Source organism: Balaenoptera physalus (genome assembly GCF_965194825.1).
Source record: "Balaenoptera physalus genome assembly, chromosome: 3".
In the NCBI taxonomy this organism is placed as follows: domain Eukaryota; kingdom Metazoa; phylum Chordata; class Mammalia; order Artiodactyla; family Balaenopteridae; genus Balaenoptera; species Balaenoptera physalus.
The window spans coordinates 144,541,898-144,568,700 of record NC_138890.1 but is presented as its reverse complement, the minus strand read 5'-3'; the positions used below and the strand labels follow the sequence as shown (position 1 = coordinate 144,568,700).

At 36.5% G+C, this 26,803-nt stretch overlaps 1 pseudogene across 1 annotated transcript in view; it reads left to right on the top strand.

Moving 5' to 3' along the window:
* The window catches only part of LOC309656840 (putative inactive 1-aminocyclopropane-1-carboxylate synthase-like protein 2 pseudogene), a 35,188-nt pseudogene extending 8,783 nt beyond the window's left edge, over positions 1-26,405 (top strand). The window contains exons 2-3 of the transcript XR_014268333.1: positions 181-10,567; positions 26,211-26,405. The product of XR_014268333.1 is annotated as a putative inactive 1-aminocyclopropane-1-carboxylate synthase-like protein 2 pseudogene (transcript). The remainder of the gene's footprint in view (positions 1-180; positions 10,568-26,210) is intronic.
* The last annotated feature ends 398 nt before the right edge of the window (positions 26,406-26,803 follow it).

The window sequence follows — 26,803 nt, the reverse complement described above, 5'->3', positions numbered from 1 at the left end:
CATTACATTCTTGGCCCTTATTTATCTTATAACTGGAAGTTGGTACCTTTTGACTATCTTTATCAAATTCTCCCTTATTCCCACCCACCGTGTCCTTCTTTTTTAATCCTAAGAGCGCATACTTAAAGAATTTAGTTATGATCATGTGATTTTTTTTCACATCACTATTTTTTGTTTCAGTTCTGTTCTAGCCTGAGTTCAGAATTGTACTGCTTGAAGCAGTGTTACAGTAAGTCCCCTACATATGAACCTTCAAGTTGTGAACTTTCAAAGATGCAAACGTGCGTTTGCATGTCCAGTCAGGTAAGTTAGTTCACGTGTCTGGTGTACATTGTCACGTGCGTGCATCCTCTACAGGTGGTTGTGCTTTTGTGTTCTTTACTGTACAGTACTGTATAGAGTACAGTAGTACAGTATCTTTATTTCAAGCCCAGGATGTCCAGAAAAGCAGCAGTGATGTAGCTGGTAATGCTAAGAAGCTCCAAGTGTTAATGATGGAAACAAAAGTGAAAATGATTGAGAGAGTGGAGCGAGGCAAAAAGATGGTAGACCTGATGGAATTGGAGGCCCAGAGAAAGGACAAAGAAAGAAAAGAGGAAGAAGAAGTAACTGAAGAACCGAAGAGATTCAGGACGCAGGAAATGGCAAGGGCATTTTCTTTATTTGAGGAGGCACTGTTAGTTTTTGAGGCACAGGGCCCGAACATAGAATGGTACACGAAGGTTGCAGCAACTGTTCACAATGCAATGAAGTGCTACCGTGTCATCTATGATGAGAAAAAAAGAGCTACTACCCAGACATCACTGGATCATTTTTTTTCAAGAGGGTAGATAGAATTGAATCCAGCAAGGAACCAGAACCTGTGCCATCAATGTCAGGCGTGAGTGAAATTGCAGCTTGCCCTCTGTCTCCTATTGCTGACGATCCTTCAGCTTTATCATCTCCCACCTCCTCTCCCTCCTCCAGTTGGTAACTCTTCTTGCCTGTTCACTCGATGCCAGCCCCTGTATGCCAGCTGTTGTACTGTACTATTGTACTTTTCAAGGCACTGTACTGTAAGATTAAAAATGTTTCCTTTATTTTTCGTGTTTTTTTATGTATTATTTGTGTGAAAAGTATTATAAACCTATTACAGTGCAGTGCTATATAGCTGATTGTGTTAGTTGGGTACCTAGGCTAACTTTGGTGGACTTACGAACAAATCGGAGTTATGAATGTGCTCTCAAAATGGAACTTGTTCGTATGTAGGGGACTTAATTGTAATTTCAGCTTATGTGAAAATTTTGTGTTAGAGTTAAATATTACTTTTATTTTGCACTAAATATGATAGTGGGTGGAGGGAAGCTATGAAAAAAATGTACAGTATTAGGTAAGCCTAATTGCATATGGTGATGAGAACATGTAAGTGGTAGCCAGGAGCTCTGAGTTCTGGCTTAAAATTTGCCTCATTCTCCTTGTGTGGCCGTGGCAAATCATTTAACTTCCCTGTGCTTCTGTTACTTCATCTGTCAGACGGAGACAATAATATCTATGCATTCATTCACAGATTACAAATTCCTTAAGGGCAGAGATCTTGTCATTTTCGAGAGATTTTTTCCTAGCATTTTTTATAGTGCTAGGCACTGGTAGGTACTTGAAAACAATTGGTCTAAAGTTTAATAGATGAATGAAACAAATTGAGGCATTAGGCATACAATTTATTGAAAATTGTAAATATTAAATAATTATACCATGGTATTATCAAAGAAAACATGTAGATGGATTATGGAGACATATGTCAATTAAGTTTGATTACTTTCATTAAATCGAAGATGATAACCGTACGATTTAGCAGAAATATCACTGCACTGGGAATAAGGAGACTTAGGGTCCAAGAACAGCCTGGAGTCCCCCCAAAGGCACTGAGTCATGGAGCTGTGTAGGTAGAAATGTTCTCCGAGGTGTACTTCTCTTTGTTATTTTATGGAAGAGGAAAACAGCACTCATGTATCTGTGGACCTAGAGCTGCTGAAAACCAGGTCTCTTTGCTTCATCTTTCAAGCTCTTCCTTCCATGACTTGGCCAAGTCCCTGACTACACTAGCTGGTTGTCTTCTCTAAAAGGTTGAGCTAGGTGATCACAAGAGTTTCTTAGGGTTACAAATTTCAGATCATTTATGGGGGATATCTCTTTCTTTCTTGGTTTTTATTTCCTATTTGCATCTTTAGTAAATTAAAACAAGGCTTCCTTCAACACATGGATGGAGAAAAGATACTTCAATAATGTTTGTTGTCACCTTGCTGACACTTTATTTCTGAATGAAACAAATGAACCACAAAATAAAAACAGCAACTCTATAATACATTTTAAAGGAGCTTGATTCTCAGACTTCTTTGCCAAGGAATTTGTCTGGCCTTTTCCCATTCCAACTTGTGCAAGCCGTAATCCTGTTTCAAGGCAAAACATTTCCAAAGTTGCTAGTGAATATGGAGCATACAGTTCTGGAATCACTCCTGGTAACCTGAACAAACTATTCTGCAAACTTTCATTATATAGGGGGAAGGAGACCACAGTGACAGGAAGGCCCTTCTTGCCAAATGGGTAAAGTTAGAAAGAAAACAGGATGTTGACATGGAGAAGAAACAGTTGCCTGAAATCCTTCAGAGAATGCAGAAGTTTCCACAATTGTTTTATTCTCTGGTAATGATTAAGGATGCTTTAAATTTGTTGTGCCTTAGAAAGCTAGGTGTTGAAACATTGAATATCCATTAACATTTTAAAATATTACATTTTTCTATCTATCTTTCTTTTTAAAAAAATTCCCTTCCAAGAGATTTATTAGTTTCCAAGGTTCAGACCCACCCTGATCTTTCAATGAGGGCCCCAGCTCTCTCAGGAATCCATGTTGTTTACTGATGTATACTTACCAAGGCTGTAGGAGGCATTGTCATTATTTCCTGGTTTCTCATTCATTTGTGCAGTTGTCAAGGCAATACATGGAAAGGTGAGTCCGAAACCTGGGTCTTACTGTTAAATCTTATTTGGTGACACTGAGCAAGAACCTCTCTAGGCTGGTTTCCTCACCTATTCTATCCTCAACCTGGGGGTCCCCAAACCCCTCTGGGTCCTTTAGGATGTCAGGGGAATCTGAAAGCTTTACTGAATTTTAAATAAAGCTTAATTGAAATCAATTATGTCTTTCTCAATTGGGTCACATGGTCTGAAAAAAAACTGTTTCTTTACTTTTTACAGCAATAATAGCAGTTTAATGTAACCCCACAAGTGGTCCCATGTTGAGCAGCTATTCTGATCGAAAGTCATTATGTGCATTAAATTATTCAATTAATAAATTATAATTTTGTAGGTACAACGTTTAAGGCAAAAGACATTGAGGGAAGAAAGGAATATTGTATTTTTTGAAGGGTCGAAGATGGGAACCCATGCACTGGGGCACCTCTAAACTGTTCCAGCTCCAGGATTTCTAGGTCAGGGGTTGGTGAACTTTTTCTGTAAAGGACCACATAGAAATCATTTTAGATTTTGTGTGACAAATGATCTCTTTCATAGCTACTCAGTTTTGCCACTATAGTATGAAAGCAGCCATAAACGATATGTAAATGAATGGATTTGTCTGTGTTCTAATAAAACTTTATTTATAAACACAACCAGTGGGCCACATTTGGCCAGCAGACACTAGTTTGCTGACACCTGTATTTGGTGATCCCTGAAACTCTGAGACTGCTTACTCATCAAGGAAACGAATACAGAGATGGAAGGAAAGATAAGCAGGCAGGAATATTTTATGCTTATTAAAGGCTTGTGCCCCAGTTTCCTGTTCCAGGTGCAGTGATTATAAAATGATGTCAGATAAATTAAGCTTTTAGCAAAGATTTTCAATAATTGATGCCCTCATGTTGTCCTACTTGCTCTCATAAACTCAAGCCTAGCTTCGTGATAGCCAGCACTGAGGACAATAGTTGGATGCAAAATAAGTTGTAGCAGCTTTACCCAAAGAGTATGCTGCAGGGCACCAAGCTCAGTCCTCCTTTTGAGGTTCCTAACTGGGGCAAGTAGAGGACTTAGTACGGTGGACAGAAAGTCCCAGAAGATGGTTTGCACTCTCTATGGCAGAAGCTCCTAGTTTGGACCAAATATCTATTTTTTTCCTTCCTTTTCACCAGAACTTCTCATTTGTAGCTGCAATCATGGCTGCTTGGGCTAAATATTTTTTTTCTGGCTTTTTGCATCTGGTTATGGGTTTTTGACTAAGGTTTGGCTAATGGGATGTAAACAGAAGTGTTGTATATGACTTTAGGGAAATGTTCTGAAAGGGAGATGGTGTGTTCTTCTCACTTCCTTCTTCCTATTAACTAAAATACAGACATGATGGCTGGAGTTCCAGAAGCTATATTGGACTACAAAGAGAAAGCCACATGCCAAAAATGACAGAGCTGCGAGATGGAAGGAACCTGGGTCCCTGATGATTTTGTTAAGTTCGAGACTTCTTTTAAGTGAGAAAGAAATCAATTTCTAGTGTTTAAAGAATGCCATTATTTTCGATTTTCTTGCTTTAGAACAGAATTCTAACTGAAACTTCAACTTTTCCTCAGAAAACAGTCAGTTTTGGCTTTACTGTAGAAACTTACACTCATCTAGAAGAGGGATATTCCCTACATCTGTTCTGATTTGGACAGTTCTGGGATTTCTGGTGCATTTCTAAGTCATTCATAGATCAGAGGATTCTTCAGAAATCAGTCTTTTGATGGGGGGTGGAGGCAATTTAGAAATTTTGAAATTGTCTTTTTAATGTCATTCACCTATAAGTATTTTCTGATTTGCTTTATTTCTTTCTCCTTTACACAAGGATTACTAAGTATATGTTATCTATTTATTTCTTTATGTACTTTTTCTTTATTTATGTTAGTTTCCATATGGTGGGGTTTTCGTTGCTTCATTTTGCTATCTAACTCACTGCAGTTCCAGGAACTGATTTCCTGATACTCACAGGGCTAGGCTGGATCTGGATTAGATGGTGTGGTAAGGCCTTTGAATACTCCTTATGTTGGCATTCACCCGGCTGTAGGATGTTAAAGGAAAAGGTCAAGCTCAGCCCTTCCATTGGCTCTGTGGGATTTCTTGCTCAGTTTGCCCAATCTAATAGTTTTTCCTAGTTCTAATAAGCCTCAATTTTTGATATGCAAATGTTGGCATTGTTTTCCTGAAGAAGCTCTCAATTCCTTACTGCTTTTGTCCAATAAGAACATAGAGTGGGGGACCATTAGCATCCTGTGGGCCAGCATCCTGCTTTCCATTCCTATTGGTATTACAAACGGACTGCTTTTCCTTCCTTCATTCAACAAATATTTATTGAGAATTCACTATGCTTCAGTGCCTGGGATGTAGCAATAAAATGGTAAATAGTACAAATAAACTTTCTTGATTCTTTCTTTTTAAAATTGTCTTCCTTTTTTTTTGTGAGGAAGATGTTCTGTTCCTCATTTCTTGATTTGAATTCTTGACGCTTATGTTTTCAGTCTTTCATGTTTTCTAATATGACTATAGCCATTTGTCATGTAAAAGTGCTGCTTAGCTGCAATTCAGAAATTTTGAAATTGTCCTTTCATTGTCATTCACCTATAAGTATTTTCTGATTTGCTTTATTTTTTTTCTCCTTTACACAAGGATTACTAAGTATGTGTTTATATATTTATTTATTCATGTACCTTTTCTTTATTTATTTTAGTTTCCATATGGTAGGGTTTTGTTATTTCATTTTGCTTTTAACCCACTGCAGTTTTCCTTCAACCATATAAATATAAATAATACATTTATATAAATAGAAGTCCCCGAAACATCTTTTCCTAACCACCACCCATGATTTCTTAGCTTCTCTCATAGATCTTTCTTCTCCTACCATTCCTTCAGTTTTATTTTCCCCCACGATTCTCATTTCTCATGTAAATTCAGTTTAAAAATAAAGAAATATAAATAAAATAATGAAACTCATAACTCTGAGTAGACAAGGGGCTTTATTAACCTAGAAATTAAAATGTGTCAGGAAGTGCAGGCTGGTTTAGACCAGTGTGACTTCTAGCTCAGAAAAGTTCACAAGGCTGTTTCTGAATTTGAATGTCATTCAAATGCTTTGGAAGACTTGTTGACTGATGTGGGAAGAATGGCAGAGGAAAATGTGACAGGTTCCAAGGAAATGAAAATATTTTCTCTAATATAGGATATAATAAATGGTAATCATAATAAAAATAAATTAAGTAGAAGGTTTTGGTGTGTGTTTGATTTTTTAAAGGAGTGGTTCATGATAGGAAGCTAAGTGATAAATTTCCTTGGCTGGGAAAGAGGAATCTACCTTGTCCCAGTTAACAAAATATGACCAGGTACCATAAAGGAGAGACTCATTCAAACGTTGTCCACATTCTCTGAGCAGAATGGAGAGTTTGAAGACAAACATAATTTATTGAATGTCAGATTATTTCAGGCCTATGAGTGTCATGCATTTTTACCAGTTACTTAATTGCACTGAGTCTCAATTGTATACATTTGAAATAATGTCACCTGCTCAAACATACCTAGAACTCTTTTATGTATCAGATGAGGTAAAGATGTTCTAAAAATCATGTAGTTTCAAAAAATGTAGTATATCATTACTATTACATGTTGCATAGTAATAGTAATCATCTCCTTGGAAGTAAAGGTCCACAATGACATGAAATTTGTGTTATGACATTATTTTTAAACATAATTCTTAAAAAATACTGCCCAGAGAATAGTAGATAGAAATAATAATAGCTTGCATAAATTGAGCATTTTCTCTGTGTCAGGCACTATGTTAAACAGTTTTCATGATTATATCATCACATTCTCATAATACTAGCTATCGTTGCCCTTTGCAAAGAGGAAATTGAAGCTTAGGGAAGTTATGCCAACTTGCCCAGGGTAAAAGTACGTAGGGGTAATAAGTGGTGGCTCTTGAATTACAACCAAGCCAGTCTGACTCCAGAATTTGAGCCTTTAACCAAAGTGCCCAACTGCTTCGCCAGTTTGAAATCTGAAATTTGATTAAACTAAGTGTATGAGAATCGTGGGCTTGGCCAGTGGTGACAGTTGGAAAAATAATTGTTAGTTCAATATAACAAAAAGTCCAGAATTGTTATTGCCTCTGACAACCACACTTCAACTCTGGTCTAGACCTGCATGAGCCTGGTCATTCTGGGTGGGGGAAGTCAAGGAGATGGGGTGGGGCCATAGCTGCATGGAGGCTATTGTCAAGGACCTTGCTTTTGTTTGGGGTGGTGGGTCCATCAGGCTTACTACATTACTGAAAAATTTCAGTTTAAGGACTCACTAACGAAAAGCAGACCTTGCCTTAAATGCAACAGTGTTGACTCTGTCATGAACCGGGATTACGACTAATCCAAAATCCAATCCTCTGTACTCGACGATGCAAAATAAATGACAATAAAAGGGAGAGGGAGAATTAAATTTGAGTGTTCTCAGTTTGAGAACTTTCCTTTAAATACCATTTTAGAAGTATCTGAGGAGACAATATTCTCTTTTCCCAGTGTGTGGCACTCTTCTTCCATCTGATCTCCTGCCCATCTCAGAAAACCATCACCTGAGAACTTAAAAGTTCCTGTCTCACTTCTCAGTCTCACCTGATGACTTATTTTGTCTGGAGTCTACCTGTTAGAAGTTAAGCAAATTATTTTATTAAAGAATCTAATCTTGAAGAGAACTTAGGAAATTGGACATGTGGGGAAATTTTGAATGATCGGGTTTTAAAAATGGAGAGGGAACAAAATATAAAGCTGACCTGCCTGATGGACTTATGACCACGGATCAACAGTTTTAGAGAGAGTAGGACCACATCTTCTACTGTGATTGACTGAATTTAGGGCATGGCTGTGTGTGTGTGGTCTTTTCCACCTGGGAATCTGGAAACCTGAGCGCTTGTTTCCTCCTTGTCCCTAACTTTGTGAGTTAAGAAGTAATAAACAACTCCGGCTTAGATTTTCTTTTCTTTAATATTAAGAGACTTGAGCAGATGGTATTTAAGCTTCTCTTTACAGAAATAGATAGATGATAGATAGATAGATAGAGATAGAGATCTCTGTCTCTCTCTTGAAGTACCTTGGCACATTGAATAACGAGTCAAGTTTATATAACAGTATTCTTACTTTGCAAATTATTTGTTGAATACTGAATACTAAATGTCATAAGAAGATGAAGTTTCTGCTTTGGAAGTTTATACTGCAAAAGTCCTCTCTAAGTAGCCTGCAACATACATGAATTGACTGCACATTCACAAATTGCTTTTATTCAGCCTAGGTTCCCTAGGCCCTCTGCTATGCCTCAACCCCTTCCTTTCTATGTATGTTCTACTCTCTTACTTCCTCTGGAACCCTTATTTATCCCTCCTTAGAGTATTGCAAACGGGAGTCCTTGTGTAGGCAACTTGCTTAAAGGAAGAGAATTGCACACAAATTATAGTCTGTTTTATGCTTTATTCTCATTCCCTGTGATTCCTCTGCCCAAGTTGGGGGTGGGAAGGGTGGAAGTTGGGGAGGGGTAGGGAGTACTTCCATTTAAACAAAAGAAGTGTTTTTGTTTTAGAATTTGCAGCTGGTTTGGCTTTTGGTGGTCATAGGTTAGGGGGAAATACATGTCTATAAAACTCAAATGAGGAAGATCATTTACAATCAGTGTTTAACATGCATTACTTCTTGTTCTCACAAAAACTCTGCAAGATAGATTATTACAATCTTTATTTACAAATGAGGAAACCAAGGCTTAATGAGTTAAATAAGTTGTCTATGGTGGCAACATTAGTGAGTGGCTGAACTAGAGTTGTGGCCAGGTTCACTGACTGCAGGGTATGGCACCCCACAGGTACGGGGTGTTTGGTGAACAAATTCAAGAGAGCAGAGGTTGTGGGGTGCCCTCTTGAATTTATTCACCAAATACCCTGAACATTAGATCATTGATCAGAAAAAGAAGACATCTAATTACTGTCTACAGTGGAACTTTTGCTTCCTAACCATCATATCAAAGAATTTCAGAAAGAAAATTTAATTTTTTTGCTGAATTATAGGAAGAAAATGATTCATATTACTTATTTAACTAATATCCTAACTTGGTTTCCGCACACAGTTGATATTGTTTCTTGAAGCATCTGAATTGAATTTAGCAGTATGACTATGTAAAAGAATCACTTTTCACATCTCACTGATATTAATATGTGATTGAATTCACTATAACCATAACAAATTCTGAAGCTAAAGGGCATGCTAAGAGAATTAAGTTCAACCCTGGCTTGGCCTCTTATTACTTTTGACCTTCAGTGACAGTATATCCGTGAATATGAACACATATACCTTACTTATTTCACGTAGTAAAGAATAAAATTAATAAGGTTACAAAAAAACAAAAAAAGAATGTCCCAGAAGCTTTTAATGCAGTTCTAAGACAACTTCTTTGATTTTGCCCCTTACCACCATTATTAATTGTTTTTAACTTTCTTTTTTTTTTTATAAATTTATTTTATTTATTTTTATTTTTGGCTGTGTTGGGTCTTCATTGCGGTGCGTGGGCTTCTCATTGCAGTGGCTTCTCTTATTGCGGAGCACGGCGTGTGGGCTTCAGTAGTTGTGGCACACGGGCTTAGTTGCTCCGTGGCATGTGGGATCTGCCTGGGCCAGGGCTCAAACCCGTGTCCCCTGCATTGGCAGGCAGATTCTTAACCACTGCGCCACCAGGGAAGCCCATTAACTTTCTTTTTTGATTTGTATTCTTTCCTCATTTTGAAGTCCAATGAGGGATGAACTCAAGGTATGAACTTATACATCATCAATGTTCAATCATATCTATATCATTTCACTGGGCAACAGTTCTAATGCAAAATTAATGGCACATGATAGTGGCAGGAAGATGTAGATTGCTTTAATTAGTGCTATAAATTGTCTAAGTATCTGTACATAAGAATCAAATGGGATTTACATTCAGCCTCCCAAGTTTCCTTACATGATCTAATTTTTAAGATTTATTTCATGTTTTACTTATCTAACTTTGTCATTACTTGGGATATAAAGGCTTAGTAAATCAAGAAAACAAACATTATCTATATGACATAATCTGCCTCTGGAACTATAGCAAAATGGTCAATTCTAGAAGTGTTGCTGCTGGAATATTTTAATAAGCCAAGCTACATTTTATGATTTGAATGCCAATTGTAAATATATGAACTAGATACAGTTCATGGCATCTTTGGGATATAAACAGAGCTTTAACATGACTAATTTAGTTAAAACTCCTATGTAAAACTGAAGTTAGTTAGGGGTGCTAATGGACTTTCTTTAGGAATCTTTGCTAGTCACAAAGGGAAATTGCTGGGAGGATCTAAAACTGTAGCCTTAATCTAATAAAAACAACTGTTTCCTTACTCTCATCCCTCCTCTACAGTTTCTGCTGCCCCAAGTGGAGTTGATAATGTTGTGGGATTGACTTGGAAGACAAGATCAATGGACTTGGAAGAGAAGCTACAGATCCTCTTACGAACTCTTTTTTGATTAAACAGGTGAGAAAAACCGAGGCTTAGAATCCAATTAGGCAGCCTTCTGATTCCCAGTCCCTTGTTCTCTTCTCTACTCTCCTCTACTTCTGTTTAGCACCTTCAAACCGCACAAGGTCAACAGCTTACTTGATGCATTAAGTCACTAACTGTCTGCTTTCTACACAACCTAAATGAGGTTTCTAACAGGTTGTTGAAGAACTGCACATCTCTCATTTCTACCTATAATAACAAAATTCCCCTAAAGTAAAAGATCCCTTACTCAAAAGCTATGAGAGCCAGAAATATGTATTTCTTGTTATGCAGTAACAAGTTTTGAGAAAAGAAAAATAAACTTTTTAGGTGGCTTCAAATACCACTACACTCTGTTAGGATAGATTTTTCCTAGCTTACTCCCGTTCATCTCTTTAGGCATTTAGACTTTAAATTTTAACAGTGTTTGACTTCTATGATAATTTCATGATATTTAATGATAAGACTCTCATGCCATTGCATACTTGAAAAACCTATATAATGCATTTTGGACTTCATAGACTCTTGGAACTAGGAAGATATTGTGGCGTAAATAATAAAATGTAAAACAAATCCACTAAGGTACACTTCTCTGTTGGATGACATACCTACTAGCAAACCACTTTTTAAGAAATGTAAGTACTCTTTAATGACATATGACTAAGAGGGCCCATTTAAAAATACCATTCGATATGTACTTAGTAGCAAATCAAAATCAAATGATTCCAGTGTCAAGGATACCCCCTTTTCAAATTCTATTATGTACATAATTGAAATTTGAAAGGGAAAAGTTTGTTTTTCTCAAAGAATGCTACATTTACTTTGAGCTCTAAGTGATTTATAAAAACAGATAGGAGTACCAAAGTACTTTCCAGATAAATGAATTACATGCTAATTTTTTTTTTTTACATGCTAATTTTTAAAAGGTAATGTCTTCTAAACTATTTGTCTTATAATTTTTAGTATACAAAGTAACTATTCTGGGTAGCATCAGGGAAAAATGAGATGTGTGAAAAAAGTGGTTCCCTGCATGATAGGATATACATTAATAGGAACAGACAGAGGAAAAGCAAAAGGGCACATTTTGTCCTGAGCACCGCAGCTCTCTATGTTTTAAGCCCCTCATCTAGGTCAATTGAAGCGCTAGCCATCACAGACCTTCCCTGAGTAGTGGCATCAGTGGGAGGACCCTGACCAGGACAGCCAGCCACAGGCTCCCAGCCAGACTTCCTTTCACCTCTCCTTCCCTCTTCTCCTTCCCTTCTTCTCCCTTCTTCTTCCCTTCTTCTCCATCCTATGATGGTACTCTTTATGGCATTTCTCTTGGCTAATTCCTGGAATAGGTTGCCCTGGTTGGACTTTTTATAAGAAGCTATTTGAGAATGAAAACAAGGTCCTTTGTTTTTAAATTTCATTTGATCAGATGGTGCCTTGTAGAGATGATGCCTTAATGGTGGTATTTTAAGCATCCTGGGGAGGATGTAGGTGAGACATTTAAAAACACAGGCTTTCCTGGTTCCTCTACTCAAATTATACAGTCAGCCACCATAGCAAGCTGATCAGTTCCAATAATGTGACTCTCCCAGGCAGTTTGTATTTTCATTCATTTATTCATCCAACAAAAATTTACTGAATGCTGACAAAGGGCCAGACACTGTCTGAGGTGTTGGGCCAACAGCAATGAACAAGATAGGCAAAATCTTTGCCTTCATGGAATTTATAATATGAAAAGTGAGATACATGTGATGCATATAATGAAATGTGAAGGACAGGTTGTTATGGGAACACAGGACAGGGAGAGCTAACGTATCTGAAGAGGCAGAGAAAGACTCTGGGATGAAATAATAAGCCAGAAACAAGGGCTGACCAGGTAAGTTAGCCACCCAACAGAGCCCCAAATGCCTGCTATCTCGCCAGCCAAAGACATTTCTCTGCTTTCTGTCAGGCTGTTCTCGTCATTCCCAACCTAATGATGGTTGGCACAGAAATGAGAGAAACCATAACCTTTGCTGAGGACTGACATTTATACTTCAATTTCTATTATTTACTTGGTTGATTTGGCTTGTGCTTCATTAAAGAGTAGAAACTTAGGACATTTTTTGTAAATGTGCTAGGTCTTCTGATCAGTTTTCATTAGTCTGAGATGAAACTGAAGGTTTGGAAAATAGATAAGTACTTAGAATTATAAAAGATTAATATATAGTAGGGGCTGAGCCAGAAAGAATGCTGAAAAATAAGGCAAAGTCAGAATATTTACTTAAAACACGACTAAACAGTTCAAAGACTAAATTCAGAACACTTCTGTTCTTTTAAATGACCTGGTAAGAATTATAATTCACTTTTCATTGGACACTCCACACTAAAATACACACACAACACACACATACAACTCTCTCAATGACTATGTGTTTTTCTTAAGGTTAGAATGGTGCTTTAGTAATAGGAATATTTTAAACATTGTGCTGTTAGAAATTTTTGTTTTAAAACAAAGTCAATATTCTTTAACCAAATACTTTCTGGATAGCTGCAGGTGGCACTCTGCCACGCCCTAGAAATGAGGAAGGGCACAGGACAAAAGCAGTCCTGCCTCTGCACTGCTTGCAATGTATTTTGATTGTTTTACTCAAACTCAAGAGTGTTTTCACTGCTCTAAAAACTTTCAAATATGCTCTTTTATTGGAAAACTTCAAGACATTATTCTAAAATAATAGCATGTAAAATTTTGTCATCTACTTCATCTTAAGTGTTCTATAAAATACTCTCAAGTTCAAACGAGTACGGTTTTCATTTGACCAATCCACCCAATAAGCACTAGATTGCTGAGAATTTTATACAGTACCTACTTTTCACCTCTCAAGGGCTGACACACTGGTCTACTAGATTATTTCTTATATGACTGTACCATTAACAGATTTGAGGAAGTTTATTTTCTTTATTGGACCCATTGTTTCTTTAATGCCTTTTTAAAAAATTATTAATTCTTGTTAGGTAGCAATCACAAGTCAGACCCTCTCCTATGTCTGTCTCTTTTGCTTCTGTACGTGCCATTTTTTCTGAGTTTGAACTCTAAGAAGAAAAGCATCATCATTTTTTACTCCACTCAGCACAAGTTTTGTAGGTGAAAGCAAGATACTCTGGGCAGAAAGCTAATTCAAGTAAGATTAAGTATTGTGAAGAAGAAGCTATATAGACCTCCTTTTAGAAAATATTTAATGAGTGTAAGACAAGTGTATATAGGAGGCACTAGTTAAAATATGAAGGAGTTAGTTTTAGAATAGGCAGGTGCTAATTTTAACAAGGGAATAAAACAATCTGTGAAACTCTTTAATTTTAATGACTGGTATAGACCTCCAGTAATCTTTACATCAGGGTTGTTAAACTCTGCCCTGCAGGACAAATCTGGCCCATGGTCGCTTTTTGTAAATAAAGTTATAGTGGGACACAGCCTTGCCCATTCCTTCATGTACTGCCTATGGCTGCTTTTACACTATAATGTCAGAGTTGAGTAGCTGCAGCAAAAACTATATCACCCACAAAGCTGAAAATATACACTATCTGCCACTTTACAGAAAAATGCCTACTCGAAATAATTTTGCTTTGTTTCTCCTTTTTTGATTGACAGTATATCAACTTCTACTATTCAAAGACAGTTGTCCAACAGAAGCCTTCAGTGTTATATAAAATTGGGCAAAAGAATCAGATTTATAAACCGATCATGAATCATATTGCCTTTTACTACAGACAGTAAGTTACATGATATACGAACCCAACTGATCTCTGCAAAATTATCTGGAACTCAGATGCAGGGAGGCAAAAGTTTGTAAAAATGCAAACTTCAGAGAAATATTGTGTCTCATTATGAAGCGAAATAATTCAGAAATACCTCTGTGACTTTTTTCACAAACACAGATAGATATAATGATTATACCCTCAGGCAGCAATCTATTTCAAAAAGAATAGGCTATGAGGATAAGTACATCTGCTTTGAATTCTTATTGATTTTCTAAGTCAGTGTTTATACAACAAATGACCTGATTACTTGCAAATGTCAACTTCATCTAGGACTCAAGTAGAAAAAAATGCTAATTGAATGACTATTGCGAAATGTATGTTTCATAGGTTTGTACATGACTCAGGCTTAATCCATCAAAAATCATCTTCCTGTCTAAATTATTTACCTTTCCAACCAATGGTTTTTTTGATGAGCATCTTTATATTCCTATTCTTTATATAGCTTTCTTTTCTTTATAGTCCTATAACCTCATGCCTGAGCTTGATACGTGGGTATATGATAAAATAACAATACTAACCTATATCAAATTATATCAAATATAAATTATTATAGCTTATACAGAGCATGTGAATATTATCTGATCCCCTCAACAACTCCCTGAGATAGAGCAGATATCCTCAATTTGTATGTGAAGAAACTGAAGCAGAGAGAAGGTAAATTCTTTGTCTATAGTTTAATAATAATAAGTAGAATCAGTACAAAAAGCAGGTTTTTTTCCTACATCCAGGGCTTATGTCTTTGAATCTACTGCTTTCTCACACAGAGAGAATCAGGTTATTTTTAAACTGTGAAATGTCATGATATATAATCATTATGTTTATTACTATTACTGTCATTCATAATGCAATAGTTGGTTTTCCCACTGTGAACACAGGCTAAAATTTGAGTGTTGAGAGGATCACAATAAATAGCTATGTTAAAAATATTTGTATAACTTGTAACTCTGATTTAATCAGGCACCATACTTTATTTTCATGGAACTAGTTTAAGGGTTCCCTGAGAGAATCAATGGGTTGGGTGGGATCATTATAGAAATTCCATTTGTATATTATTTTATTATCTCTATAAAGCAAATTGTATACATTCGCAAGATAGCAGCAGATTTTTAAGGAATAAGGGTGAGACACAAAGGCCAATGATATTTAATTAAATTTGTAAGCTCATTTCCTTCTTTCTTTCTTTCTTTTTTTTATTTTTTTTAAACTGAAGTATGATTGACCTACAACACTATGTTAGTTCCAGGTGCACAACATAGTGATTCAATAGGAGTTATATGGTTTCAGGTCTTATGTTCAAGTCTTTAATCCATTTTGAATTTATTTTTGTTTACAGTGTGAGAAAGTAGTCCAGTTTGATTATTTTGCATGTAGCTGTCCAGTTTTTCCAACACCACGTATTGAAGAGGTCGTCTTTCCCCCATTGTACATTCTTGCCTCCTTTGTCATAGATTGACTATATAAGTGTGGGTTCATTTCTGGACTCCCTATTCTGTTCTACAGACCTATATGTCTGTTTTTGTACCAATACCATACTGTTTTAATTACTGTACCTTTGTAGTATAGTTTGAAATCAGGGAGCATGATAACTCTAGCTTTGTTCTTCTTTCTCAAGATTGCTTTAGCTATTCAGAGTCTTTTGTGTTTTGTGTTCCATACAAATTTTAGAGTTATTTGTTCTAGTTCTATGAAAAATGCCATTGGTATTTTGATAAGGATTGCATTGAATCTGTAGATTGTCTTGGGTAGATGATCATTTTAATAATATTAATTCTTCCAATCCATGAGCAAGGTATGTCTTTCTATTTGTCTTCGTTGTCTTCTATTTCTTTAATCACTGTCTTATAGTTTTCTGAGTACAAGTCTTTTACCTCCTTGGTTAGATTTACTCCTAGGTATTTTATTCTTTTTGAACATTTTGGTACATGACTCTTTTTGAATTATGGTTTTCTCAGGGCATATGCCCAGTAGTGGGATTGCTGGGTCGTATGGTAGTCCTATTTTTAGTTTTTTAAGGAACCTCCATACTCTTCTCCATAGTGGCTGTATCAATTTACATTCCCACCAACAGTGCAAGAGGGTTCCCTTTTCTCCACACCCTCTCTAGCATTTATTGTTTGTAGATGTTTTGATGATGGCCATTCTGACCGGCGTGAGGTGATACCTCATTGTAGTTTTGATTTTCATTTCTCTAATGATTAATGATGTTGAGCATTCTTTCATGTGTTTGTTGGCAATCTGTATATCTTCTCTGGAGAAATGTCTATTTAGGTCTTCTGCCCAGTTTTGGATTGGGATGTTTGTTTTTTTGATATTGAGCTGCATGAGTTGCTTGTATGTTTTGGAGATTAATCCTTTGTCAGTTGCTTCATTTGCAAATACTTTCTCCCATTCTGAGGGTTGTCTTTTCGTCTTGTTTCTGGTTTCCTTTGCTGTGCAAAAACTTTTAAGTTTCATAAAGTCCCATTTGTTTATTTTTGTTTTTATTTCCATTTCTCTAGGAGGTGGGTCAAAAAGGATCTTGCTGTGATTTATGTCATAGAGTGTTCTGCCTAGGTTTTCCTCTAAGAGTTTGAAGGTGTCTGGCCTTACATTTAGGTCTTTAATCCATTTTGAGTTTAGTTTTGTGTATGGTGTTTGTTAGGGAGTGTTCTAATTTCATTCTTTTACCTGTAGTTGTCCAGTTTTCCCAGCACCACTTATTGAAGAGTCTGTCTTTTCTCCACTGTATATTCTTGCCTCCTTTATCAAAGATAAGGTGACCATATGTGCATGGGTTTATCTCTGGGCTTTCTATCCTGTTCCATTGATCTATATTTCTGTTTTTGTGCCAGTACCATACTGTCTTGCTTACTGTAGCTTTGTAGTATAGTCTGAAGTCAGGGAGCCTGATACCTCCTCCTCCGTTTTTCTTTCTCAAGATTGCTTTGGCTATTCAGGGTCTTTTGTGTTTCCATACAAATTGTGAAATTTTTTGTTCTAGTTCTGTGAAAAATGCCAGTGGTAGTTTGATAGGTATTGCATTGAATCTGTAGATTGCTTTGGGTAGTGGAGTCATTTTCACAATGTTGATTCTTCCAATCCAAGAACATGGTATATCTCTCCATCTATTTGTATCATCTTTAATTTCTTTCATCAGTGTCTTATAATTTTCTGCATACAGGTCTTTTGTCTCCTTAGGTAGGTTTATTCCTAGATATTTTATTCTTTTTGTTGCAATGGTAAATGGTTGGTTTTCCACTGTGTTTTCCTAATTTCACTTTCAGATTTTTCATTATTAGTGTATGGGAATGCAAGAGATTTCTGTGCATTAATTTTGTATCCTGCTACTTTACCAAATTCATTGATTAGCTCTAGTAGTTTTCTGGTAGCATCTTTAGGATTCTCTATGTATAGTACCATGTCATCTGCAAACAGTGACAGCTTTACTTCTTCTTTGCCAATTTGGATTCCTTCTATTTCTTTTTCTTCTCTGACTTCTGTGGCTAAAACTTTCAAAACTATGTTGAATAATAGTGGTGAGAGTGGGCAAACTTGTCTTGTTCTGGATCTTAGTGGAAATTGTTTAAGTATTTTACCATTGAGGACAATGTTTGCTGTGGGTTTGTCATATATGGTCTTTATTATGTTGAGGAAAGTTCCCTCTATGCCTACTTTCTGTAGGGTTTTTTTCCTAAATGGGTGTTGAATTTTGTCGAAAGCTTTCTCTGCATCTATTGAGATGATCATATGGTTTTTCTCCTTCAATTTTTAGTATGGTGTATCACATTTGTTGATTTGAGTATATGGAAGAATCCTTGCATTCCTGGGATAAACCCCACTTGATCATAGTGTATGATCCTTTTAATGTGCTGTCGGATTCTGTTTGCTAGTATTTTGTTGAGGATTTTTGCATCTGTGTTCATCAGTGATACTGGCCTGTAGTTTTCTATACTAATTTTGTATCCTGCAACTTTACTGTATCCATGTATTAGTTCTAATTGTCTTTTGATGATGTGTTTAGGATTTTCTATATATGGTATCATGTCAACTGCAAACAGTGACAGTTTTACTTCTTCCTTTCCAATTTGGATTCCTTTACTTTATTTATTTATTTATTTATCTTGTCCAGTTGCTGTGGCTAGGACTTCCAATACTATGTTGAATAAAAATGGCAAGAGTGGACATCCTTGTCTTGTTTCTGATCTTAGAGGAAATGCTTTCAGCTTTTTATCATTGATTATGATGTTAGCTGTGGGCTTGTCATATATGCCCCTTATTATGTTGCGTTATGTTCCCTCTATGTCCACTTTGTTGAGAGATTTTATCATAAATGGATATTGGATTTTATCAAAAGCTTTTTCTTTGCAGCAACTGAAATAATCATATGATTTTTATTTTTCAATTTGTTAATGTATTGTATCACATGGATTGATTGATGATGGTGTGTGATTCTTTTAACATGTTACTGAATTTGATTTACTAATATTTTGTTAAGAATTCTTGCACCTATGTTCATCAGTGATATTGGTTTATAATTTTCTTTTTTTGTATGTTGTGTCTTTGGTCTTGGTATCAGGGTAATGCTGGCCTTGTAGAATGAATTCAGAAGCATTCCTTCCTCTTCAATATTTTGGGAATAGCTTCTTTAAATGTTTGGTATGTAAGCACATTTCTTATGTAAGCTAGTATATCCTTCTTTGTAGCTTCATGTTATATCCCCAGAATTTTTATTATTCTCCTTTATCATTAAAGAACACTTGAGCATATATTGATTGAATATGCTCCTATAATAAATATGCATATTTTCATTATTCTATGATTTATATATGTATTTATAGTCTAATACATTATGCAAATTTTAAATAAAAATGAAATAGAAACAAAATAGTATGAGAAAATAATTTTAAATTAGTTTCTAATTTTAGCTATTTGCAGTCATCCTGTCTCTTCCCTTCCCCCGTAAACAAAAACAAAAACAAAAACAAAACTGAGCCCATACAGATTGCTTGACTGCGATTTTTGGAAGGGAAGGAATGTGATTAAAAGTAGATCAGTGTTTTCTTCCTTAATTTCTACGTAGCTCTTTGTGACACTTATTACTACTGGTTATCATAGCTGAGGAAGATTCCCATAATTGTATGCAAACCCAAATAAAACAAGTGCTTTATTGGCTGCTTTACTAACTCAGGATACTATTATTTTTAAATGTCAGTCACAAATTAAATAAAGGGCTTATTTGGTGATTTTATCAGTAAATTTATATAGTCCTTAAGGTCAATTGTTTATTCATGCAAAACAATCAGATTTTGTACAATTTTAATAAATTAGTTCAAAATCCACTGAAATTCCTCACTTGAAAAATTTTTAAATCAGTCAGATAATTTTATGTCCAGGTGATTTTTTTCCAATGTTTTTGCACATTGCACACAAAGTTTTATTAATTTATTTCTGCATCCAATCATGTAATAATGGAAATTTCTCCAAACATCCATTTTCAACATACTCTTTCTACAGCACAGATATTTTTAAAAAACCAATTACTTCTTCAGTGATTAAAAAAAGGTCTTCTTTACAATAAGGAGATGGAAAAAGATCTTTTATTTTTTTCCCCAAATACATCCTAGGTAACATTAGCTTACGAGATCATTACTTGTCACCCCCTTGCCCCCATGTGGATAACAAAGACAGAAGAAAAAGTCAGCTCTGCCATTTTTTTGGTTGACTGCTTTTGTTTATATGTGTAATAATAATGATATTATGTTCAATCCCTAGTTTCTTGGAAAAAAATTTTATGGACCTTCCCCATTTTAAAAATAAGTATTACTTTAATTAAAACCACATAATATAATTTACTAAACCACTTAACTGGCTAGCTTTAAACCCATGGGACTCTTACTCTTCTATCAGGATAATTCTCTTCTTTATGTTATAGAGGTCTGAGTGAGCCTGACAGCATCAGCTTTATATTAATATTAGCTGAGCTTAATTTTGTATTTTTTCATAACAGTTAAATATACAATAGCGTTCCAAAATTTTCTTCTCTTGTTCTAGTCTAGTAGATGACCTTATACATCAATGCATGCACACAGCCCATTTTGGAGCAAACATGGATCCATGGTTCTACTGGTGAGACAATTGTAGTTGACTACAGAGCATTTGAAATGCAGATGCCTAAGCACTGACACCAAGCCTCTGGAATCAGATCCAAGGGTTGGAACCCCACTTCATTTAATGTATGAATCTAGAGCTTATGGAACACCAGGTCCTGGGGCAACAGTGTATGCCCCCATTCTGGTACCCTTTTGAGTAACTGCAGGAACTTTGGCAGCACTGGAGTTTGTCATACCTCAGAGCCTAGAGAATTGTAATGACCTGTTTTACCCTAGGATCATCTCTGTGACAGCTGGAGAAAATGAGTCCTGAGTTTTCAAAAATACTTCCAGCAAGATAGTAGCAAAGCTGGTCCAAAGGTGATGACAAACAGGACTGCTGCTTTCATTTAGAGCTCTTACTCTTAAACCAGGCTAATTAATGCGTGAAGTCACTACAGCTTTCCGTCAAAGTGAACTTTACTTGAACCTGTTTCAAAGGAAAATACAAGGGCTGACATGGATGCATAAAATTTTGATAATTTGGACATTAAAAAGAGCCAGATGTCCTTTTATTAAATATATACTCCTATTCTGAGCACAGTCAGTATTAAAGGAGGCGAGTAGGGATGGGAACATTCGAAACAGAAGCAATAACACAGTGTAGTTGTTGCTGGAACATTTTTAGTTCTTGGATATGATTACAGGTGTATCTTTGATGCTGGAAATTGAAATTATTTTATACAAAGTTGTTAAATATCTATGTCTAAGAAAAAAACAAGTTGTGTTACAGTTCATGATATGTACCTTTTGTCAGAGACTAGCCAGATGTTTACCAAAGGCATTTATTTTTCTTTCTGGATAAGCAGTTAGGCTACAAATCCCATTCTCCCTTGCAATCAGGTCTGGTCATGTGACTGAATTATAGCCAATGGAATATCAGTGGAAGAGTGGGTGCTACTTTAACTTTTTTTTTTAAATTAATTAATTAATTATTTTTGGCTGTGTTGGGTCTTCGTTTCTGTGCGAGGGCTTTCTCTAGTTGCGGCGAACGGGGGCCACTCTTCATCGCGGTGCACGGGCCTCTCACTATCGCGGCCTCTCTTGTTGCGGAGCACAGGCTCCAGACGTGCAGGCTCAGTAATTGTGGCTCACGGGCCCAGCTGCTCCGCGGCACGTGGGATCTTCCCACACCAGGGCTCGAACCCGTGTCCCCTGCATTGGTAGGCAGATTCTCAACCACTGCGCCACCAGGGAAGCCCCGGTGCTACTTTAAGGCTTGGGCTATAGAATCTTTCTGTGCATGATTGTTTCTTCCTCTGTCTGCTAGCCAGCTTCTGAGAACCTGGCAAAGACCCTGGAGATGGCCTAGTTGTAAGATGGAAGGAGCTGGGTCCCTGAATCACTGATTAGAAGATTCCGCAGTAAACACATCATTGGACTGTGATGGACTCTGTATGGATGTCCAGTGGATTGTGCTAAGCCACTGAGAGCTGTCTGGTTACACAGCAAGACATTCTGCTGGCTGACACACCGTGTACCAGTTCCTTTCTCTTCTGCAAGCTCATGCCACATCAGTGCCATGTACAAAAAAGAAATGGTCAAGTGTATTTAAAGAGATGGAAGATACTATCCTTGAGTGGTAACTTGAAAAATCATAAGGTGAAGAGCAGTGTTATGTACAGGAGGACAATTCTTCTAAAAAGGAATTTGGAGTTTTGGGTAAGACAACTTTGAATTTATAAAATTGATTTTTTTATGTAGAATAATATGAAACACAATAAAACCCCTTCCTTCTCCTTCCAGACGTACCATCTCCTTCTTGGTTTGTTATGGTGTACAAAGGCCCCTTTAGCTTAACAGGTTATCTTCAGAAATCTGGTACTAAAACACATATTTTAACTAAAAGGGAACAAAGTTATGGGGACCAACTTTTTTCTAAAATACTGTACATGTGTTCATTTATCCTAGGAGCTTGTCACTTTGGAAATCAGAGAGTAGAATATCTAAATATACAGAAATCCTTCAGCGGGATTTCTCTTTATTAATATCCAAATAAAAAGCTTGAGCTTCCAGTCTACATTTTGTGAGAAGTCTCCACGCTCTCTCAAATTATGGAATTTCACAGGGGATTATATTATTGGGTTTATTCCTTAGTCCATATTTCTGATAATGCTGAGTTATTAATCATGTCAATTTTTGCCTCATTTCCTTGGCTGTCTTCTTTTCTTCACACCACTCTGGGTACCATTCTTCCTTCCACTCTTCTTTAATTCCTCAAAATAATAATGTAAAACTTTTGAGTGCATCTGATTGTGAAGACAATGATACTTTGCCCTGTTGACATCATGGATAAGTGGAAACTTCTTTCAATAAATAGAGAGAACAATCACTACATCCTGAGATAAGTCCAAACAGCAAAACAAAACCAACAGCAACAGCAGCAACAACAAAATAGGTTTCTGGGGCTTCCCTGGTGGCGCAGTGGCTGAGAATCTGCCTGCCGATGCAGGGGACACGGGTTCGAGCCCTGGTCTGGGAAGATCCCACGTGCCGCGGAGCAGCTGGGCCTGTGAGCCACAATTACTGAGCCTGCGCGTCTGGAGCCTGTGCTCCGCAACAAGAGAGGCTGCGATAGTGAGAGGCCCGCGCACCGCGATGAAGAGTGGCCCCCGCTTGCCACAACTAGAGAAAGCCCTCGCACAGAAACAAAGACCCAACACAGCCATAAATAAATAAATAAACAAATACTTAAAAAAAAATAGGTTTCTGATTGAATTCTAGTCTTCCGAAGAAATGAAAACTCTAGCATTCGCCTTAAGTTGCTGACTTCCTAACACAAAGAGCTTTATTCCTGAATTTTGCAATGTAGTACCTGATGATATGAAGACATTTGTGGGTCTGATATTCATGTAAGAAAATTGTTTTACATTATGAATAGATGAAGTCTAAACTCGGTAATATGGTTAAACTTTTATCATAAAGTACCTTTTATTTTTTATTTTTAACATTTTTATTAGAGTATAATTGCTTTACAATGGCATGTCAGGTTCTGCTTTATAACAAAGTGAATCAGTTATACATATACATGTATCCCCATATCTCTTCCCTCTTGCATCTGCCTCCCTCCCACCCTCCCTATCCCACCCCTCTAGGTGGTCACAAAGCACCGAGCTGATCTCCCTGTGCTATGCGGCTGCTTCCCACTAGCTATCTATTTTACGTTTGGTAGTGTATATGGGACCTAATGAAACTTAAAAGCTTTTGCACAGAAAAGGAAACCAGAAACAAGATGAAAAGACAACCCTCAGAATGGGAGAAAATATTTGCAAATGAAGCAACTGACAAAGGATTAATCTCCAAAACATACAAGCAACTCATGCAGCTCAATATCAAAAAAAAAACAACCCAATCAAAAAATGGGCAGAAGACCTAAATAGACATTTCTCCAAAGAAGATATACAGATTGCCAACAAACACATGAAAGAATGCTCAACATCATTAATCATTAGAGAAATGCAAATCAAAACTACAATGAGATACCTGTTTTATTTTTGTTTGATTAGCCAGTCTTCTAAAGTCTAGATCCCTTGTAATCCTTTGCAAATAACTTTTTTTTTTTCTTTTTCAAATCCTTCCTCTCTAAAGGGAACCCTCCTACACTGTTGGTGGGAATGTAAGTTGGTGCAGCCACTATGAAAAACAGAATGGAGGTTCCTCAAAAAACTAAAAATATAGCTGCCATATGATGCAGCAATCTCACTCCTGGGCATATACCTGGACAAAAATATAATTCAAAAAGACACATGCACCCCTAGTTCATAGCAGCCAAGGCATGGAAGCCAAGACACGGAAGCAACCTAATGTCCATCAACAGATGAATGGATAAAGAAGATGTGGTACATATATACAATGGAATACTCTCAGCCATAAAAAAGAATGAAATAATGCCATTTGCAGCAATGTGGATGGACCTAGAGATTATCAAACTAAGCGAAGTAAGTCGGAAAGAGAAAGACAAATGCCATATGATATCACTTATATGTGGAATCTAAAATATGACACAAATGAACTTTTATGAAACAGAAACAGACTCACAGACATAGAGAACAGACTTGTGGTTGCCAAGGGAGGGGTGGCAGGAGAGAGATGGGGTTGGGAATTTGGGGTTAACAGTTGCAAACTATTATATTTAGAATGAGTATGGTCCTACTGTATAGCATAGGGAACTATATTCAATATTCTGTGATAAACCATAATGGAAAAGAATATAAAAAATGCATATATATATATAACTGAATCATTTTGCTATACAGCAGAAATTAACACAACATTGTAAATCAACTATATTTTAATTAAAAAATTAAAATCTGGGAAAAAACCCCAACAAATACTTCATCTCTGAGTATGAGAAAACAGAGAAATCTTTCCACAAATTTAAGGGATTTATATGTTTAGAGAAATGAAGGAACATATTTTTCTTCTCCTATTTGACCAGGAACGTATGTTTTCTAAAAGCATGTGGTGACTGACCCTACAAACATAATTTCACAGGTATTTGGGAAACCATTTCAAGTGAATAAATTCATGCTAGTTGAAGGCAGAAAATACTTTTCTTTCTTAAAAATCAGAGCTGAATCCAGCACACTGTCACCTAATATAGTAGCAGTAATTTTAATACAAGAATATTATTACATACAATAAAATAAAATAAAACATAATTCAGAAATTCTTGTTTTGGGTTTCTCAGTATAATGTGGCCCAAATCCTTACCAATATGGGCCTCTTTTCTCATGTTCTTTTTTTTTTTTTTAATAGATCTTTATTGGAGTATAATTGCTTTACAATGTTGTGTTAGTTTCTGTTGAACAACAAAGTGAATCAGCTATAAGTATACATATATCGCCATATCCCCTCCCTCTTGAGCCTCCCTCCCATCCTCCCTATCCCACCCCTCTAGGTGGTCACAATGCACCGAGCTGATCTCCCTGTGCTATGCAGCAGCTTCCCACTAGCCATACATTTTACATTTGGTAGTGTATATATGTCAGTGCCTAAAGATGTGTTTACTGTAGAAATAGGCCATATGGTTCTCTAGTAATGAAGAAGCTGGACACTGGTCTGTCATCTCAAGCTCACAAACATGAAGACAATTCCTGGCTGCTTATTTTTTGCTGTAGCCCTGGTTGGGCCCCCCCAATTATAGGTGAGCACACATAGAATTTTCCAAATGAAGACAAGTGCGCACTGCTGGACTGTTGGGTCCTGCTGTCTGTTGTGCATTTGTTATCCGTTATTTTGGAGTCTCCATTCCAGACTCAATTTTCATTTGCAAGGATTACTACATTAAAAGCAGTAGCTCTATTAAGTCAAATATGCAATAACAGAGCTACCTGCTTTCACAGGGAAGGAACTATAGGAAGAGGGCCTATACCTCCAAAACACAAACCATTAAGATCCTTATTTTATCTCAGAGTGATAGGAAAAAATAGTGAAAACAAGAGGGAAACTACTGGCAACTGAACCCACTTCCCATTTGAACAACTTAGATCCTTACAGACATCGGGTTCTGGCTCCATTGGACCTTTCTGAATCTGTACCTAGGGAAGGGACTCAGGATTTGGAAAAAGTTCTCCCAGTGGGATCAGTGTTTGACCAAGTTCTATTAAGATTATTTCAATGTTTACTCTATGCTTATTCAGTTACGAATAGATTCTAGTATTTAAATTAGAAGTAGGATGATGTTCATTGTATTATGTTTTTCTTCTCTATTGCAGATGACTTTTTGAAAGCGGGCCTGGAAAGTTGAAGTAGAAATGTGTCTTTGAATTTGTCTCTAATGAAATGGAAATGGATTCCAAGCTATTGGAAATTTTGGTTCCCTCTAGAAGAGAAGCAGGGCTGCCCAAAACAACAACAAAAAATGGGGAATTGCTATATAGTAAGTGGGATAAATAAACTGGTACAAGGTTCCTTATGGGATGATTTTTTTAGCTAAATTTGTCTTCACCCTTGACCCTCTTCCTTCCCACTCAAAGAGGGAATCAACCTCATGTCTTCTTTTCCTGGCCTCATTCCAATGATGCCAAAAAAGTTGCTCAATTTAATAAACTTAGGGAAATATGTTGGTAAAACCATCTTGAAATCATAAAAGTAGATATTCAGTTGATTGAACTATTTATTTTTCAATTTTCAACTGAATTTCACAACTTTTTTCCCCTCACTTCAATAGAGTATTACTGACAAGCAAATTGATTTGATTTCAAGTGCAATCTGAAAACAACACAGAAGCCAGTAGGAGAAATAAGTCTCTGATCCCATCACCTTCCCTTTTTGCAGCTAGCTTACTATTTTGCTTTGTTTTATCTTA